The sequence below is a fragment of the Castor canadensis genome, chromosome 6 (assembly GCF_047511655.1).
Source record: "Castor canadensis chromosome 6, mCasCan1.hap1v2, whole genome shotgun sequence".
NCBI lineage: Eukaryota > Metazoa > Chordata > Mammalia > Rodentia > Castoridae > Castor > Castor canadensis.
In genome coordinates this window covers 104,164,270-104,183,636 of record NC_133391.1, presented here as the reverse complement: position 1 = coordinate 104,183,636, position 19,367 = coordinate 104,164,270, and the positions used below count along the sequence as shown (strand labels likewise).

The window sequence follows — 19,367 nt, the reverse complement described above, 5'->3', positions numbered from 1 at the left end:
TTTCAATTTTAAAAATGAAGAAAAATTGCTTAAAAGTAAAAATTCATTGGTAAATATTAATAATAATTTGGCTATAGGCTTGCTTGAGGAGGTTACTTGCAAGTGAATAGAGATGAGATTATGTACTCAAACCCAGCAAAGAATCTTGAAAGTAACCATAAATACCAAAATCTAACTATCTCAAGAAAGGATTGAGAGTTTGGCATTTATTCCCTTCCTCTCTCCCTACCTTGTTTCTTCCTTCCCTGTTTCTTACATGCCTGCCGCCTGCCTCCTCTCCCTTCTTTCCTCCTTCCCTCCTCCCTCCCTTCCTTTCTCCCAAAACTATCTACATTTCTGTAGATAATGTTAAGATACTAATTCATTTTCAGTAGCTTTGAAATCTAGTAAGGAAATTTAGTTTCTGAACAATTCATTGTTACTTTGGAGAAAGATCCATTTCTAAATTTCTACTAAGTATTTCTTCACTATTTTTTCATATTTGTACTATTTTTAAGACCAAATTATTTTTAAAATGAGATTGTTATTCATTATTGTTTGTATACCTTTTATGGAAATACTTAAGATTGACAATTACTCATGAAATTACAGAATCCCTTTTTTAACTTCTAGATCAGCTATATGATTTATCTAGTCTTTTAAAGACAGACATACTGCTTTTCATCGTGGCTTTCAGAAGGTGCATTTAAATGCATCTGGCTTAGTCCTGTGGTTTGGTAATTTTTTCTGTTATTTTCATTTGCTTTTATTACTCGTGTCTTTTCACTTTTCCTCTGTGGCATGGTTCCTTTCTGAGCATAAATGGTAGAGATGATCTTATTCACCGTTTTTCACACCCTTCATGTTCAACTAACTGCAGGGACATTTCAGTTTGTCACATGGCTATGTCAAATTGCATTTTTATATATTTCAATATTTCTATCTTATGTTACAAATTCACCTTTCTGAATTGAGAGAGAAAAGTTGTGTTTGACTAAGAAGTGTGCTGGAACTTTGGAAGGCCATCAGGACCTGTGAACCCAATAAAAAACTAGGAAGTTAGTATTTTATGGTAGTGAAAAACTTTAGATGTATGGAGTTTTAGCCCTGAAGTGCTGCCATCTAAATAAGAAATTCTTTCTTGCAAAATAATGGTTGGGCTATTGCTGGGTAAAGTTATAAGCAGAGAAGAGTTAGAATAGAATTTTTTGAGGGAAGGTCTTGCTGTACGAACTAGGCTGTCCTCATATTCATGATCCTCCTGCCCGGGCCTCCCAAGTGCTGGGATTGCAATGTATGCCACCCATGCTGGGCTAGAATATATCTTTATAATGAAAGAAAAAAACCCACTAATTGCAGGTAAGACTGGCCAATGTTATAACTCATGATCTTGAAGAAATGGAATCTTTTGAAATTCATTCTCATTCTGGGAAGAAAAAGGAAACCTACACTGAAGTGCTGGTGGCACAATTTTAACTATTTACATTAAATACAGATTTTTCCAGAAAAGTCATTTAAATCTGACAAATTCAAGCTTCTATTCCAAAGGGAAAATGAATTCATAGAAATGCATGTGTGTATGCACATGTGTATGTATGTGCATATACATGTACACACACACACTTGAAATTTTCCATTCATCAGCAGTGGTCTCCCTAGTGTGGACCAATACTGTTTGGTGGAGTTTTCCGTGATGAGAGATATGGTCTGTATCCACACTGTCCAGTGTGATAACCACTCACCACAGGTGGTTATTGAGCATTTGCAGTGTGCAGCAGAAAAGCTGAATGTTGAATTTAATTAATCACAGTTATGAAATCCACATGTGACTTGTAGCTACAATGCTGGATAGCATAGAATGTGCAGGGAGTAAAAAATAGATAGATAGTTATAATATCATTATCAATTGTTTCTTATATGTATATCAACTACCATGAAACACAACTAAAAATAATGCCTAAAGAAGAAACATGCTTCAACATTTATTTTGCTGAATTTTAAGAATATTTTCATGTATTAAACATCAAAGAGTAATATTTTGCTTTCATTAGAAATTAAAATACCCTCTTGCAAAGAATTTCAAATCCCTTGGTATCCCATCATTTGTATCTATTTTTTACTTTTAATTAAATATTTGGATCATGATTGTAGTATAATTTCTTTACAACATTTTCTCAGTGATTGAAGTTTTTAATATTATTGATGGAAAGATATTATTTTGCTTTATAATCCTTGGGTACCAGCTTTTAACATGACCATTATAAACACTATTGGTAAATATTTTGAAAAGTTCAGCTACAATTTCTGCAATACATCCTTGCAAATAATTTCAGAAATGTAACCAGTGAACAAAGATGCTCAGTAACCTTGTGATGCTACTCCCAAAACACATATGACAGCTTAAATTTGCTCCCACAGCCTTTTCAGGCATTTAGTGAAAGTGCATGTTAGGATGCATGATAGTATTTTTATAATAATGCTAGTATAGTAATATTATAGACAAAATAATTACTTATAAAATTATGTTGCAAATTTTAAATTCTCATAGATTAAAAAACTCAGTTAAGTCTTTGGTTTTTTTGGGGGGAGGGGCAGTACTGAAGTTTGAACTCAGGACCTCGTGCTTTCCCAGGTCATTTCTTGAATGCTGGTGATTTATAAGACATTGAACTAGAAGCCATGAGAAGTATGAGTTACAATTGGAGACATTACACTCATCCTTTAGAAACTACATTTGCTGAACTTGGTCAAGTCCTCTTGGATATATAGGATTCAGATAAGAGAGAGGAGACTTTTTTACAGAGTGTCTCTCCTACTGCAAGACAATCAGATTCTTTAAAAATATTTTTGAACTTCTACAATTGTCCCTCTTCCTCACCTCAGAACTAAAAAGTGTGAGTTGAATCTGGAGTTGAGAGTAACAGGCACACCAGAAAAACAGGAGTGGCAAATTGAATTCCATAAATGGTATTGCAAGGTTATGGTTAGAAAGCAGGTATATTCTCAACTAAACATTTTATAAGCTGACCTTTTTAAAAATAAAACAGAAGAAAGCTAACAACCATATTTTTTGTTTTGTTTTATGTATTTTAGTACCTAGAGAAAGAAGCCAACTGCCTTATCAATCAATACGGATCTATTTTCAGAAAAAAAAATCAAAGGTTTTACCTTACTCAGAGGCCATTGTTCTCTGTGGAGAAAATATGATCCTCCATTAAGGGACTCTTACAAATCATAGGCTTCTATAATGTTGTAAAATATCATCTCTGATACCACGCCTAAAAAAATTGTTTCTATTCAGAAATATGGATTGTGACATCTGAGTCCTTAACTACCACCTCAACTTATTATGTATTCCTTTATATGGTAATAAGTTTATCTTTTTTACTGCAAAATTTCAAATATGTTAAAAAGTACAGCTAATGCTACAATGAATTTCCCTAATCTACACCTACTTTCAGCAACTATCATCTCCTGGCCAATTTCTTTTATTGTACCATTTCCACTTCCTACCTCTACCCCAAATTATTTTGAAGTTGATTACAAATGTGACATCATTTTATCTGTTAATATTTCAGTAGGTCTTTTAAGTCTGTTTTTTTATAACTGCAAAAATCATCCATATTTAGAAAGTTGAAAATACCTAAAAAGTCCTTATGTTCTTATTGTCCTCAGATATACAAAACTGACATTCAAATTTTCCCAGGTTTCTAACAAATTTTTATATTTTACATTGTTTGAAGCAGAACTTAGATAGGGCCCATATGTTATGATTGGCTGATATGTTTCTCCTCTTTCAGACTATTTTTCTTTATATGTCAAAGAAACTAGATTGTTTTGTGCTGTGGAGCTGTCCATTGTCCAAATTTGCAGATACATTTCTGTGAAATTGTTTAATAATGTCCTTTGTCCTCTGTCCTTACCTTTCAGTTGGCAGGTAAAACTCTAGAAACTTGATCAAATTCATTTAGGGGAGGGTGGACAAGACTGGTTCATCTCTCTGTGATGTTAACAGATGTTGCAGTTTGCAATATAAATCTCCATATTCCTGATTCATTTATTGGCAGAAGTGCTTCTATAAAGATACTAGTTTTTTTTTTTTACTTTGAGTTCCAGTTTATATAAGAAAGTCAAGAGAAGCACCTAATTTGCTCTCTTTGTTTATCAATTCTCAAAATAATTTGTGGTTCTTTAGAATCCTCAAAAAGTGGCCAGAAAATATAATTATTTTTTGCTATGAAATCACTTTTTTTTTGTGATAGTGGGACTTGAACTCAGGGCTTCGAGCTTGCTAGGCAGGTGCTCTACTACTTAATACCATTGTTTTTTAAAGTCATTCCAGACATTGATGTGCTTTAGCCCATGGTGATCACTATGCTTATGGATGCCTGTTGTCATCCTGTCCTTGTTAGTCCATCTCGGCTAGAGTAAAAAGCCCCTCAGGTAGTTTCTAAGAAATGCATCCATAACTTAGTGATCCAACTATCATTTTACAATGAAGTTTAATATTTAAAACAAAATTTAAAGTATTCTGACAAAAGTTTGTGTGCACATCTGCATACAAGAAGTATATATATAGATATATATATATAATATACACAGGTGTGTATGTATGTATACAGATATATATATATATATATATATATATATATATATACACACATATATATACTTGCTAGGCAGATGCTCTACCACTGAGAGCCCCATCCCTAGCTCTCACCATTATAGCTTTGAAACTGTCAGTAGAGCTTTTAGGACCCCTTGCTGGTATTCACCCTCCCACCTAACTATAGTTTTTCCACCAGATGAGTCCTATTTTATTTTCAACCACTTAGAATCCATTTTGTGGCTCATGTGTTTATTTCCTAAGCTTTATTTTTTTTAGTACTGGGGTTTGAACTCAGGGTCTTGTGTTTGCTAGGCAGGTGCTCTACCACTTTCTTAAGCTGGTATTTTTGATTACCTACTGTGTGTCCTATAAAGTGTTATGGATACAATAATGAATAATATGATGTTACCTGTTTCCTTAAAAATATTGCAAGTTTATTTTAACAAAGAAACTTGTACAGGAAATGTTCATAAGGACTTTATTTATAATGCTCAAACCCCGGAAATACACAAAATGTCCATCAATGGGTGAATGGATAAACATTGTGATATATTCATGCTATGGAATATAAAGAATAATGAACTGTTGTTACAGGTAACGACTTCGATGAACATCAAGGAAATTAAGCTGAGTGAAAAATGTTTCTTAAAAAGATACATTATTGAATGACTCCATCAATACAAAATTTGTGAAATAACATAATTATAGAGGTGGAGAATGGATCAGTGGTTTCCAAGAATGAAGGAAGTGGGTGGGAAGGGGATAATGGAGGGATTGATATAATGGGTAGCAGTAGGGATTCTTGTGGTGATGGTGCAGCTGTGTTTGGCTTGGTTGGTTGTTACTCAAAGCTACACGTGATAAAATTATATAGAAATTTGCACACTACATGAACACAGATAAGTCCATGCCACTTTCCTGGTTTGGATATTATGTTTTGCAAGATGTTAAACCTGGAAGCAGAGACTGGGTGAAGGGTGCATAAGACCTCTCTGTACCTTTGTTTGCACCTTTTTGTGTGTGTGGCAGTACTGGGGTTTAAACTCAAGACCTCATGTTCTTCAGACAGACACTCTACACTTGACCCACTCCCCAGCCACCCCATTTTTGCATTTTGGTTATTTTTCAGGTAGGGGGTCTCTTGTTTTTGCCTGGGCTTGGCGCCTCCTACTTATAGCCTCTGCATACTGGGACCATAGGCATGTCACCACGCCAGGCTTATTGATTGAGATGGTGTCTCACTAACTTTTTGCCCAGACTGCCTGGAACCACAGTTCTCCCAACTTGTAACTTCCAGATATGGAAGCCAGATATCCAAGCCAGATATGGCTGGCTTGTTTGCTCATTTGTGTTTTTAACTATTTCAAAATGAAGCATTTTAAATCACAATTTTGTGGAGGATATAGAGAACTAAGTTGACAATTATAATGCATTTTAATAATAGTTAAGGGGAATAATAGTACGGTATATAGTTTGTTTTGTGCTGCTATAACAAAATAGCTGCTGCTGGGTACTTTATGAAGATGTTCAATTGGTTCGTGATTCTAGTGGTTGGAGGGTCCAAACAGCATGCTTCTGGCATCTTGGCAGTGTCATAACATGGCAGAAAAGCAGAAAGGCTGCATGCAGAAGGGCATGTGTATGAGTGAGAAAGCCAGAGACAGGGAGGGACTAGGCTTACTCTTTATAACAATGTGCTTTTGCAGGAAACAGCACATTCCTGCCAGACCAACCCAATCCTACAAGACAGAATTAATCTATTCATGATTCAATTATCATGAGATCCCACTTACTGCCACACCAGAGATCAAGCTTTCAGCACATGAACCTTTGGGAAACAACATGTATTCAAAGCCTAGCAAGTATCTTTTTCCCATTACCAAGTCAAAAGACCATGTCTGTACTACTCTTGTGTTCTGAAACTTCCCCATGAGATCATGCTTCTGTCCGAGGGACCTGAATTATGAGTAATTGGCAGAGGGGCTGAAATTGACTCTCCACCTTGACCACAAAAATAATGTCCCCTACTTATAAGTGTGTGGAAATCCATAAGCACATAAAACAGTATTTTATAAGAACAAGGACATATAAAGTAACCACAGGCTTGTGTTCTTACAACACAGTCAAATGTAAGTACAAAGACCAATTACAAATTTAAGTATCAGTGAGTTTTCAATTACACACAACTTTGACTCATCTCTGGTTCTATTCTCCCAACAGCATGGATCAAAGTTTTGCTCTGACCTTAAAAATGGCCTTCGTATGTGAAGGTGAATGCATTGTTGCAGTGGATTTGGTATATATATTGTTATTTGTTACTACAGCTTATTTTGATTTGCTGACAGATTGTCACATATTTTAAGTTTTCTTAAGTTATAGAAGTTTTTTTTTTCCCTAGGAACTAAGCTGGAAATACATTATTTCTGAATACTGAGGGAAATCTATATTTTGCTTTTGTTGGTATTAGTAGGAAGCACTAGGAAAACCACTCAATATGAATTTATGCTCTTGTCAAATTGTGACAACTCAATTGTCTTAGAATTTTTATTAGGCTCTTTCTAAATCTCACAAATCCGTGAATATGTGAGCTTACATCACATGGGTTAGAAATACCTTGATTCCCTTTTCTTTTTGAAACTTGCCCACCCTTCTTAATGTCAGGAGAACATCTCCAGAGTTACTACTGGATTGACAGGGGTGTTTGGGTGTGTGCCTGTGTTACTGGAGTATTCACTGGGAAGAAATCCTTAAAGTTTTAAACTGAACTGAGTCTCCCTAAAATAAGGGTTGTGTCCTTCGTCTGGATCAGCACAGTAGCTAATTCAGAAAGATCTAAATCTACTTTGTGAAAATCTCCATTCAGCTTTGTGCTTGGATGCAGACTTCTTTCTTTCTTTCTTTATTTTTTTCTTATTGATGAATTGGTGGGATCTGGGTTCATTTTTTAAAAAATTGCTACTATATTCACTATATTTTGTATTTAACATGTCATGGTTTGTTGATTAAATCCTGAGACTTTTTCCTCACTTAAAAAATTGTGGTCAATTAAACTTTTAAAATTTTAATCTTGATCTTTCCGAAATGAAAACTAGTTGATTGTGTGCTATATCCTTTAAGGCAATTCTAAGAAAACATTTCACATTATGACAACAGTACAGCTGACTTCTACTCTTTCTCATCTTCTATTAGTTTGTGGTGACTGTGGAATCCTGATTTTTATATGGCTACAGTCTTTTCTGTATCCTCTCCTATCCCTATATCTGAGGAAATTATCAGTTGTTTCTTATTCTTACTTATATCTTTAAGTTTCAGAGATTTCATGAAATGCCTGAACACTCCACATATTCTATACTTTTCCTACAGCCTTAAGATTGTACCACTATTAGGTTGGATAGACACAACTGTACTATTAAATAATATTAACAAGCATTTTTTAAGAGGAATAGGAATTAATAGTAAACTAGTGACCTTCCCCCTAGATTCAAAGAAACACTCAGAGGAAACGGGAAGCATGTTTATAGCTACTAACTTTATTTTCCTCATTGGGTACATGTGGTGGCCCAGGTAAAATGGCTGATCTCCTGTGTCATTGCTCTTCCTCAGCTGAAATCTGTGTAGGTTACTGGAACTGAGAGGCTATAACTGAGCTAAGTCCTGGGGGCCAGTGTGGCTCTGTAGATAGAGAAATTATCTCCTTTTGCATATACAGGGTTAGGTCTCTGTTAGGTTTCCTTGGATCCCTGGGTCCTATCTCTCTCTCTATGCCCTTATTCCACTATGTGGTATTTCAAAAAATAGGACCAGATCTGGCAATGACCACCACCTGCCTGATTTCTAGGTATTTCCTAGGCATTTGCAGGTATTCCTCCTACCTCTGATTGATTTGACAATGTATTACCTGCAGCTGCTTGCATGAATTCAGAGCTCCTTCTGCCCTTCCAGTGTTGTACTTATGTCTCACTGACCCTTGAGTGACAGACATGTTAAATGTAAGCTCTGTATTTGTGATGTCCATACTGGCTGATATTGCTCAACATCCACCACATCTCATGGGAGAGGGATGTTTGAGGGAGAGGGTGTCAGTTCAAATGAGTCTTTCCAAGCTCTGAAGGGTGGTACCTCATTGCACCATAGCAGGAGGCTCACACATTTTCTTGCTATCTTCTTAGCTTCAAAATGCTTTTTTTATTTCATAGTATATAATAATAAAAATATTAAAATAAGGAGCCAAGTCAAGGCAAATAACAAAAAAGGGGCAGGGTAAAACTGAACTGGGAAACCAAGACCCTCCCAAAAATTCCAGCAGTTAGTTAATTCAGATTTTGGGCTTACACTTTTTGCCAGTCAGAGAAAAGGGGAAGTGATGCCCTTACTGTTAGAATAGGGCAGGTGATCCCAGATTACCAGAAAGTTTTGTTTTCCATAACTTTGAGGCAGTAGGCAGCAAGTGGCTCATTATATAAAGTTTTATGTCAGAGAATCATATTAAAATATCAGCATCTGTTGCTGAATGTTAACCACTTGTGTACTTTAAAAAATTATTCCTCTTCCCATTGTCCTTCACGTAGCACTGTCCAATAGGAAAGCCATGTGTGCTACCAATATACAAAATTTTCTAGTATCCAGTAAAAAGTAAAAAGATATGGGTAAAAAAATTAGTAACATTTATATTCCATTCAATATATCAACAATTATATCAATAGATAATCAATATAAGTATTTAAAAACATTTTACGTTCATTTTTGTGAACCTTTCAAGTCCAGTGTGTTTAGTACAACTCAATTTTTACTAGTCACATTTCCAGTATCCAGTACCCAACAGCCATCTGTGGCCAAGGGCTACTGTACTCTACAGAGTCACCATAGACAATGGGGTGGATGGTGTGAGGTGGGAAGGGAAACTCTTTGTTATAATGTGCTTGGGACATTTTCAGTCACAAGATTCTTCAGCTACAATTACCATCATGAACCATGTAAAGAAAACCCTTCAGTGTTTCATATACTGGGTGGTCATTAATCCACAAATTGCCACTATTTTATGCCACCAAAACCAGGCTGATGAGAAGATCAAAAAGATTATGTCGTTTTCAAGAAACCAAGTAACTTATTCTGAAAACGTTGGGACCCACACTTTCAGTTTCCTCACCACTAGTGAATGGGCTGATTTATGTTATCTCTGGAATTCTCCAGCTGTTGCATGCTACCTGCTTCTTTAAGGCTTCTGTGATTTCGCCAGCTTTCTCCTGAGGTTCCAATAGGAACTAGTTTGTAATTTTTAAGTGAGATTCTTGACAGTCACGTATTCATTTCTTTCTTTGTCCCTTGTTGAGAACTGAGACTGCCTTCATTTAGTGCCCTGTAGTACAGCCACTGATGCTTGTTGAATGAACATGTATATGTCCTCTCCTAAGTTAAGTTCTAGAAGGCAACATCATGTTTTGGACTCCTTTGGCCTGTTTTTTAATTACTAACATAGTGTAGGTTATTCAGTTGGTGCTTAAAGAATTCTTGCTGACTGGACCCAGGACATATAAATGGCTTCATTAGTCTAAGTCCAAAACTATACCTATCAAACTGTTAAATTACATATTTGAAAGAACATTATTTTCATCTGGTGGAATAAATCCAAACATATCTACTGACATACCTTGCTGATTCCTAAGTGACTATGAAAAAATGAAATCATTAGTGAAGACAAGGCCTAAGGGACTCTATGAAAAAATGAAATAATTAGTGAAGACAAGGCCAATACTTTTATTTAATATGAATAAAGTATTGATATGCTAGCATTGGAGGTCTTAAATTCCATAGTGGAGAATCTAGTTTGTGGATATTTGAATCATTCAATTCTTTCATTCAAAGACTGAAGAGGTATGAGGATTAAGACATTGTGACAGGCACAGGGGACTAAAAAAAACTGGTTCAACCCTCAATTTGCTCATGATTTAGCTGGAAAGTTAGATCATGGAAGGGCCCCTGTAAAACATTTGTACGTTTAGAGAAAGTCACTTACGGGAAAAAGGTTCAGTAAAGCCCAATCTTTATCATGTTTCCTTTTAGGATGAGGACTTCTAAGTACTTTTAGAATGGATGTATAGATAATGGTAAGTTATATTATTTGGCATTTCTTACATTTTATTTATTTCTTTGATTGATTAATTGCAGTTAAATTACCTTAGCATGCAAGAACAGATTTTACAGATTTTGACATAAGATTAAATAGCATAAAGCATAACTAATGTGGTTTTAGTGACATGCTATGTATTAAAGCATAAAATTTAAACACACACTTCATCAGGAATTTTTGCAGTTACAGTGAATGAGAGAGATTCAAATATTAGAACTACCCCCATCTCTTGTGTTAGGAGGGGTGGGAATTTTATAACTGAGATTATTATGGAAGAGTGTCCTGACATAACTGATTGACTTTAGTGATGTGCCTTGAAAGTTCAAATTCAAGGTGTGCACTTATTTCAGTCAACTTATTCTGAATGTTTAAATAAGAAATACTATTTCTGGGTATTCTGAATAACTCGTTGTACATTTATTCCTAATAGTGAGGATTTGGACTAATGATGGATTACTAATGAGCATGTAAATGTACCAGCTGATTACATTAATATATGATCTTTCATGACGGGGTCTGAAATGAACATTCGTAATGTGTATTTCTTTTCCCCAAATGGCACTGTGGTGTATATTGAGCAGGACTGAGACAAGGGTGTTTTTCTTAAGAGCCACTGATTTAGTCAGTTATCAGAAATCACATTATAATAAATGCTGTTCTAAGAATTTTGATTAACCTTTAAATAAATGTTACTTTGCAAAAAAAAAACCCTGCCAAATGTGTTACTGATAAATTGTGAAGTGGTAGTAATTGCAAGTATGGCTTTATAGATAATATAGTTAATTGATACCACCCTCTCAAACATATATAGCACCTCAGCTGCTATGAGCCAGTATGGTAATAATGGTGTCTGTGGCAGTTTTGATGCATTGAGGATGACATGAGTAAAATGGAAACTTAGAGTGCCTCACCAGGGTCATTCTTTCATGGACATCTGATGTCCATGGTCAAGTAAATTTTTAATGACACATAGTCACTACACACCTTTCAGCCTTCGGGAGAGGTAAGTGTACATTGATCTGTCCTAATTAGCCTTGCAGAGTACTTCAGACATCCCTGCAGGAACACTATTATTTAATAAAATGGGAGCTGTTTTTTTTTTTTTTTTTTACAAGCTCAGCACTTGCTCCGTGGATTGCTGTATTGTTTTCTTGTACTTTTTTTTTTTTTTTAAAACTCAGGTCTCATGTCTCATGTTCATCCTTGTCTTTGTCTGACAATGTAGTATTAATGCAGCTGCAAAAAAATGTAAGCAAAATTAAAGAATGGGTCTGATTATGAAGGTTCATTGCTATTATAAGAAACCCATAGGGCACGCATCCATTCTTCCCTAATGTATAGGGTGCTGACTGCATAAAATTGCTTGGAAAGACATTAAGGATATACAGGCAATTCTGTTGAGGTGTGCAGTGGGATGCTTTTATGTTTGGCAATAAAGGTGGCTCTGGAATACCTGATTTGCAAAAAAAAATAAAGGTAGCTAACACAGTTGCAGTTGCACAAGATTGGAACATTTATGTAGGGACATCTACTCTTTTTGATAGTTTAGTTTTTACCTGCATTTGGGGTGTGGGACAAGGATCTCTGATATTGCTGTTCTTTGTAATAAACCAAGTATGGTATATAACTTTCTGACAGACTTTGGAAACAGAGGCATTTTTACTACAGATGCTTATTATCATTGTGAAGTTAGTTACTCAATTCCAAATGAGATATATAACAGATTATATCAAATCCTGTCCCGTTGATAAAATCTATAGCTGGAACTTTTTAGAGGTACAAATATATCTTGGTGGATGTGGCTCACTGATTACTGGATGTAGTTGATTTTAAGAAAATGGAACAAGAGTAGGTGCCTATCATACTGATGGACTGGCTGTGGATGACAATGTCTGGGGTTGCCCAAGTGTACAGGGAAATCAGGTATCTCTCTCTGCTATTTTACAACTACAGAATTGCTTCTTGGTTCCACAAATGTCCACTTTACCTGCTTGCTAATACCTAAAGTTGCACAATTAGGGATTAAAACTTTGGATTTTGCATATATTTCTAGAAATTATAACATTTTGTTCAAGTCAGATCACTAGACTGCAGTGTGAATTGGCTTACCACCCCGTTCACTTACTCATGAAACATATCTTGAGCAAATAGTGTGTTGGATGCTGAAGAAAAAAGGACAAGCTTTCTATCTGTAATGTTGTATTACTCTCCATGATCCTGGGAAGAAATGACCCAAACATTGTATGCGCATATGAATTAAAAAAAAAAGAGATGGATCGGGTGAAAAAAAAAAACCAAGTTTGAATATGTGACTTCATTTTGTTTTAGTAAGTGTCTGCATTTTCTATATTGATAAGAATATAATAACTTTCATGGTTTAGATTAGACTTCTTGTAAATGCTTATAAAATGTGGGCAGTAAAACTGAGTCTTCAAGATTCCCACTTTTTGATTCTGACATGACCAACTATCTTGAATAGAATTTTGTCAAGCACAAATTATGTATTTTCATACACTATACAATTCCCAGAGCATAAAAAGACTTTTAAAGTCATGTGACTCTTATTTATTGGGTGAACAGGATTTTATGTCTTAGGGACCTGAGTCTTTGCTTGCTACATTCTTTAAAAGATCAATGCCATACCCATAAAGCTTTAGCTGAGGTTATTTTCTGATGTTTTTCCAGTGTTACAATTTTTGAAAATTTTAATTGAATGAACAATAATTGATTTTATTGATATGAGTTTGAAATCACTTGAATCATAGATCATGGGACTTGGGAAAAGATTTTGTAAGATTCCACTATCATTTACTTGAAATTTTAGATGAAATGGCACATATTGGAATGAATCATGGAAAGGTGTTTTTGGGTAGAGTTGTATATAAGATCTGCTGTTCATTATTGTCAGTGTTATAATTTGCAAATATAAAATATGAAAAATATTGAAAGACTGAAACATTTAACTATAAAAAATATAAGAAGAGAAGAAAATCTAGAGTGTCCCATGAAGAAATTCAGTTTAAAATCCTCTGTAATTTTAAGATATTTTTGTGTGGTGACATGGTTGTCTAGTGTACCTTAAAGTTCTCTGATGCATATCTAGCTGTTTTCCCACAGAATGTCTATGTAGCCTCTCAATTTTTTCTGAATTTATTAATTACAAGTTTGAAGTCTCTTAATGTATTTCTTATAGGTCATCTAGACAGAATGGTTTTAGTAAGACTTCATTTTTAGCTCATCTAACTTTCCTCAAGTTTGAAAAACTATTTTAAAATGGAAATCATCCTTTCATTCATTATAACTATTGTTTACACTTTTTCTAAACCCAACTTGTAATGTAGTTGAGACATTTCCCCCTGGAAGACATATTTGAGTGGCTCATACAGCACCACACAGATTATAACCTAGAAGTTTCTGCTTCCTGGCGGAAATTATAGGACAATGTATACATGATAGTAATAATAAGAATGAGAAAAATGCTACCATTTCATTTTCCATTTTCAATTATCACCAAGGATTGCATTTCAAAGATGCCATGTTCCTATAATAAGTCTTTTATTGTCACTAAGAATTAACTTAAAAGTTGAGATTATGTAGTTTTATGTAAGAAATGGAAAGATGTTTATAATTAACGTCTCAAAGAATTTTAAATTTCCTATATAATCATCTTACATGATAAGTAGGAAGCATATTTCTTTAATTTAAAGGGGAAAAAGTAGACGAATGACTTGAACCATTGCAAAATATGTTTATTTGGGACATCTCCAGCTTTACAAGCTCTGGAAGGAAAAGGAAATAACCTCTGTGAAAAAACTTTTTGGAGCTTCTGCTGCTTGGAATAGAATCATTGGACTGGAAATAAATCTTCAGAAAGTATCTGCTCCATGCTTCTCCTTACATAGAGAAGGAGACTTGGGCTTTGTGAAGTTAACGGACCTGCCCAGAGCCATGTCCGTGATTAATGAGCCTGCAGAAGAGGTGGGGTTAGTGCTGCTGTCTTCCGAGTCTCAGAGTTCTGAATGTGCTTTGCACAATGTCGTGCTGCTCTCTCTGACTCTTCAATTTTTTTTTATTGTTGTGCTGGGTGGGGGTACATTGTGGTATTTACAAAAGTTCTTTTTTTTTTTTAGCAACCAGTGAAGTTTATTGCTAAAGCAAAGGGAAGGAAAGGACAGTACACACAGAGACATGTGTATGAGCATATGGAAAGAGGTGTACTAAGCACTCGAACAGAGTACTTATAATAAGTAAAAAAGGGGTTTAGTTTAAACATTACTTTAGCTAAGTGCTCATTTGTCCTACTCACCTGGTACATCCCAATAATTTATAAAAGTTCTTACAAAACATCAACTATATCATTCTTGAATTCAGAAATTTAATCTGATTTGAGAAGGAAATTCTTTTACATGGATTTGACAAAAAAGTAACACACTAGTTTTGCTGTTTTAGAGGGTAGAAAAATATTAACTTCAAAAAATTAAGGAGTTAAGTCCTGAACATACTAAATAAAAATACATGTGTAATTTAAACAAACTAACTTGTATCAGAACTTTTCCTCTTGAAGTTCACCCAAACCCAAGCTCCTCTTATTAAGAAAGCAGGTTGAGGCTGCTCCATCAGGCTGTGCATGGTGTTTTTCTTCTCGGAGAGCTCAGGAGATTGGCACTGCTCTGCAGTAGTGTCACAGCCCGCAGTCATTTAATGCCTCTTCTTGTGAGGCCAGGATTCCACGCCCAAGTGCATTTAGTAGGTCAGTACAGTAATTTTAAATGTCTTTCTTTCAATCTTTTGCCATCTTCAATTATACCTTTCCACCCTACTATTTGTGTAATTTTCTTCTGTCTGAAGTCTCTTTACTGTTGTTCTCTATTGCACAGCATGACAAATTACCCATCAAGCCATATCTTTTCAGCCCAGAAATGTGCAATAACACGGAGTCATGGCATTATCGCATGTTGTGCACTTTATTTCCTCACAGTTCATTCAAGTGTGTCACTTTATTTTCCTGGCTTCCTTTTGTCATCATGGAGATTAACCATTTTATCCTTCCTAAACTTTAGAAACAATTAGAATTTCATTAGAGTGGGAGCTGAGAGTGAATGCTTGCTCAGTACTATATGGAATGTACTTTTCATATTATCAGTGGCAAAATTAAAGCCATGAATCCTGAGTCCTTTGCAAAGGAAAGACTTTAGAGGTTATTATACAGCTGAGTAACCCTGGCTCTGAACAAGAGAATTATCTGAGGCTGTGGCCACCAAACACATTAACTGTAAGAAATCATTTAGTCTGACATTGAGTACCTGATTCTGATTCTCCTGGGTGTTAGAGGCTCAGGAACTGTGTGTTCTGTACGCAAGATCTTTTTATCCTGTCTTAGCTTGGGCTAAATACAAATAGTGTACAGTGTGCAATGAGATACAATAGACATTGAAGTATGTGTTAGAAAATCAATTGGTATTGATGCTCTAATCAGCAGGGCTGCAGCTGCTATGTAGATACACCACTGGAAATGGTGATTAAGATCTTATTCAAAAGCATTTAAAAAACCCCACAACGTTTAGATCACTGTTTCAGATAGATTGCTGTTTTGCCAGCATAGTAGACGAGTTGGAAAGCCAGTGCTACTTCTGGATTCTTCTGGATTAATTTATAAGATGTTTTATGACCTATTTTGCATGTTAAATTTATATTTTTTAAAAATTATCCAACTATAGAGTATAGGACAGTGGTTGTTAGCAAACAAAACGTTCAAATCTCTTTTTGCCGCCGCCAATTTAGAGTTTGCCAGATAGTGAATATAAGGTGAATATCAAGGAAAGGGTAGAGAAAGGAATGGGGCGTGGTTACAGTTGAGCTTAAGTCTAAATTCAGTGGAAAAGAGAGAGAGAGAAATGGAGGAGGGGAGAGAAGGAAGAAGATAATGACCTTAAATTTGAAGTTATTTAGGAAGAGAAAAGTCAGTAAGGGTTATTGAATGGCAATGAAGGTTTTCAGAATTTAAACAAACCAGACTGCATGGTTATGAGTTAGGATTTCCTACCCATGAGCCAGTAGTTAGCTAAAAATCATTTGAGGAGAAATTAAGAATGAAAAGAGACTTGAACTAGAAAAGGGGTATGTTCAAAAAAATTTTTTTTCTTGTCTAGATTTATGTTTTCCCATGTATACCTTTAGGTTGTCCTGAAAATGTACCTGTTGAAAGTTCAACCATATACATACATGGTTTTCAGTTTTAAGTATTTTTATAAATAGGGAATAAGCTAGATGTTTAAAATAAATCTGGGTACATAGATCCTGCCTTTTTTTACATATCCTTGGCACATGGATAAGCTCTAGTCTAGAAGTATCAAAGCATAAGTAGAAGATGGGAAGAGACCAAAACCATAGAGTGAATGTGTCTTTCAAAAATAGTGGCTATCACAGAAAAGACAAGCTATCGATAAGCTGCTGAGAGTTTATCAAGGTAAAGGAGGAAAAGACTGACACTGTTAGTATTTAATAGTTTTTTTAAAACATAAAATATACCAAGCTTTCCCATATTGATTTTAACTAGCAACTAGTTAAAAAAAAATTAAGGGACAGTATAGGAATTTGTGGAACTAAAAGAAGAAATAGTGACAGAAAATTTTAAACTATAGGGAACTTCGTAATTTTTGAACTGTGTTTCAATGTATTTTTCTCTGTTCATAGTTTCTATGTGATGGTTTGTAAAGTATACTATCTTTAGAGCAAATAGGACAGGAATTATTAAAGCCTTCTTAATAGACAGGAAAAATAAGACTCAGTAGATAAGGGACTTATAAGCAAGTGAACAAAGTAGTACCAGAATTGAGGTCTTCGAACCCTACAGTTCATGTGGGAGTGACTAGAGTGACTAGTTACATGGGTCTACTGAGCACTTGAAATGGTCTTGGTCCTTTTTGAGACATCCTGTAAGCACAAAAACCACACCAGATCTCAAAAGATTTAGTACAAAAAAAGGAACATAAAATGTATCATTACTAATTTTTAATATTGATCACATTACATTATAGATCTATTGGGTGAAATAAAATATGGAATTGAAATTAATTTCATATGCTTCTATTTTTAATATATCTTCTAGAAATTTTTAATTACTTTTTTATTTAAAATTTATTAAAATGTATATAAAATTAAATGCTTGTGTTTATAGCTTGCATATTTCTATAGCTACTCTGGATACTTCATACGGTACTTTTCCAGAAAGATTAAAAGAAGAAAGAGAAGAGGGTGTTTTGTATTATGGGGCCTAAAACAAAGCATTTGGTCTTTGAGTGTGTCTCAACTTTATTATTTTCAATTCAGTTAGTACAAGTCCATCAAATATCTAGTATTTTTGAGAGTAGTTCTACGTACTATGTTAAGGCTACATTTGAGGAGAAAGTAAAAGGATCATAGCAGAGAGGGACTTCTCTAACGAGATCCACATGGAAGGAAGCATAAAAATGAAAGATTCTCTCATTAGATTTTGGCAAATCTGTTCTAAGGAACCATAACTAGTGTAGATATAAAGAAATTGGGTTTTTCTTGGCTGGGTTAGTATTCTGGTGTCAGGCATCCAAGGGCTTGTTGGCCTATGAGCAGAGGCCTGTTATACAAGTGTGTCCAAACTGACTGCACCCACATGGAAGAGTACCTTGGCTGAGGACATAGGTGGGAAGCACATTAAGGAATAGCTGAATGGAAACACACCTCAGAGTAGGAATAACAGAAATATTGAGAAAGTAATGAACCGTAAGATCTGTGTAATCATTTCTTAATTTAACATTGTTAAATAATGCTGGTGTGCAGTGGGTTAGGTCTAACTTATTACAATGATTTTTAAGAGCTTTCTGGCAATGCACACCTAATTCTCGAGGAGAGGACTAAATTTACCAATGTCATTTAAAACACACTCTACTGATTACTCCTGCAGATTCAAATCTCAGGGAATATTAGTATTTTTACAGTAGCAGTTTGCAAAATGTAAAGAACAACAAAGGAAAATTGAGGGACTATAGCATTTTTTCAAGGTTTGAACCAAAGCAGGGAGACACACACTTGTGTAATATTTGAAATGAAATTCCATTTCAAAAATTATAGCTCTATTTGAAATCTGTCATTTTGAAATTAATAACTGTTTTCCTTTAATGCAGTCTGTGTAAAGAAACCTAATCCACTTCTGAACAGTTCCTTTCCTTCCTAGATACATGGAAATTCACTACTGTTGCTGACAAACAAAATGCCACAAGATTTGTCATACAAATCACATTATAAGAGGTTCCAAAAACTTGACAACGTTGACAGTTGTTTTCAGCAAATGGCTGCTTTACTCTGTACTGTCAATGTTGATGTCCTTGTGCACGTGTAAAAGAGCAATGTGATTAAGGCAAGCTTGTCCACGCTATATCTGAGCCAAGTTTTTCGTCTCCGCGTAGCACTGAAAGATTGCTCAGCTGTTGAAGATAAGGCAGGAATAGCTAGCAGATTTCTGCCATTTAAAAAAAACCCAACAGTCTCTGGGCATGCATTTCTGCAGGAATTTACTAACATCTGCTGCTGACCTAAAGTTTTATGTAGAAGTAGCATATTTAATTTATATAAGTAATTCACAATGCTATTAGTCAAAATTCATTTCCTTAAGAAATA

The 19,367-nt window shown here is 35.0% G+C and overlaps 1 long non-coding RNA gene across 5 annotated transcripts in view; it reads left to right on the top strand.

Moving 5' to 3' along the window:
• Positions 1-19,367, top strand: part of LOC109695252 (uncharacterized) — a 220,695-nt gene that overhangs the window by 1,549 nt on the left and 199,779 nt on the right. Inside the window, exon 3 of one of the 5 annotated variants that reach the window (XR_012449120.1) lies at positions 10,649-10,692. The exons of the other annotated variants lie outside the window; for them this stretch is intronic. This is a non-coding gene — a long non-coding RNA (uncharacterized lncRNA). The remainder of the gene's footprint in view (positions 1-10,648; positions 10,693-19,367) is intronic. 5 annotated transcript variants of the gene reach the window in all.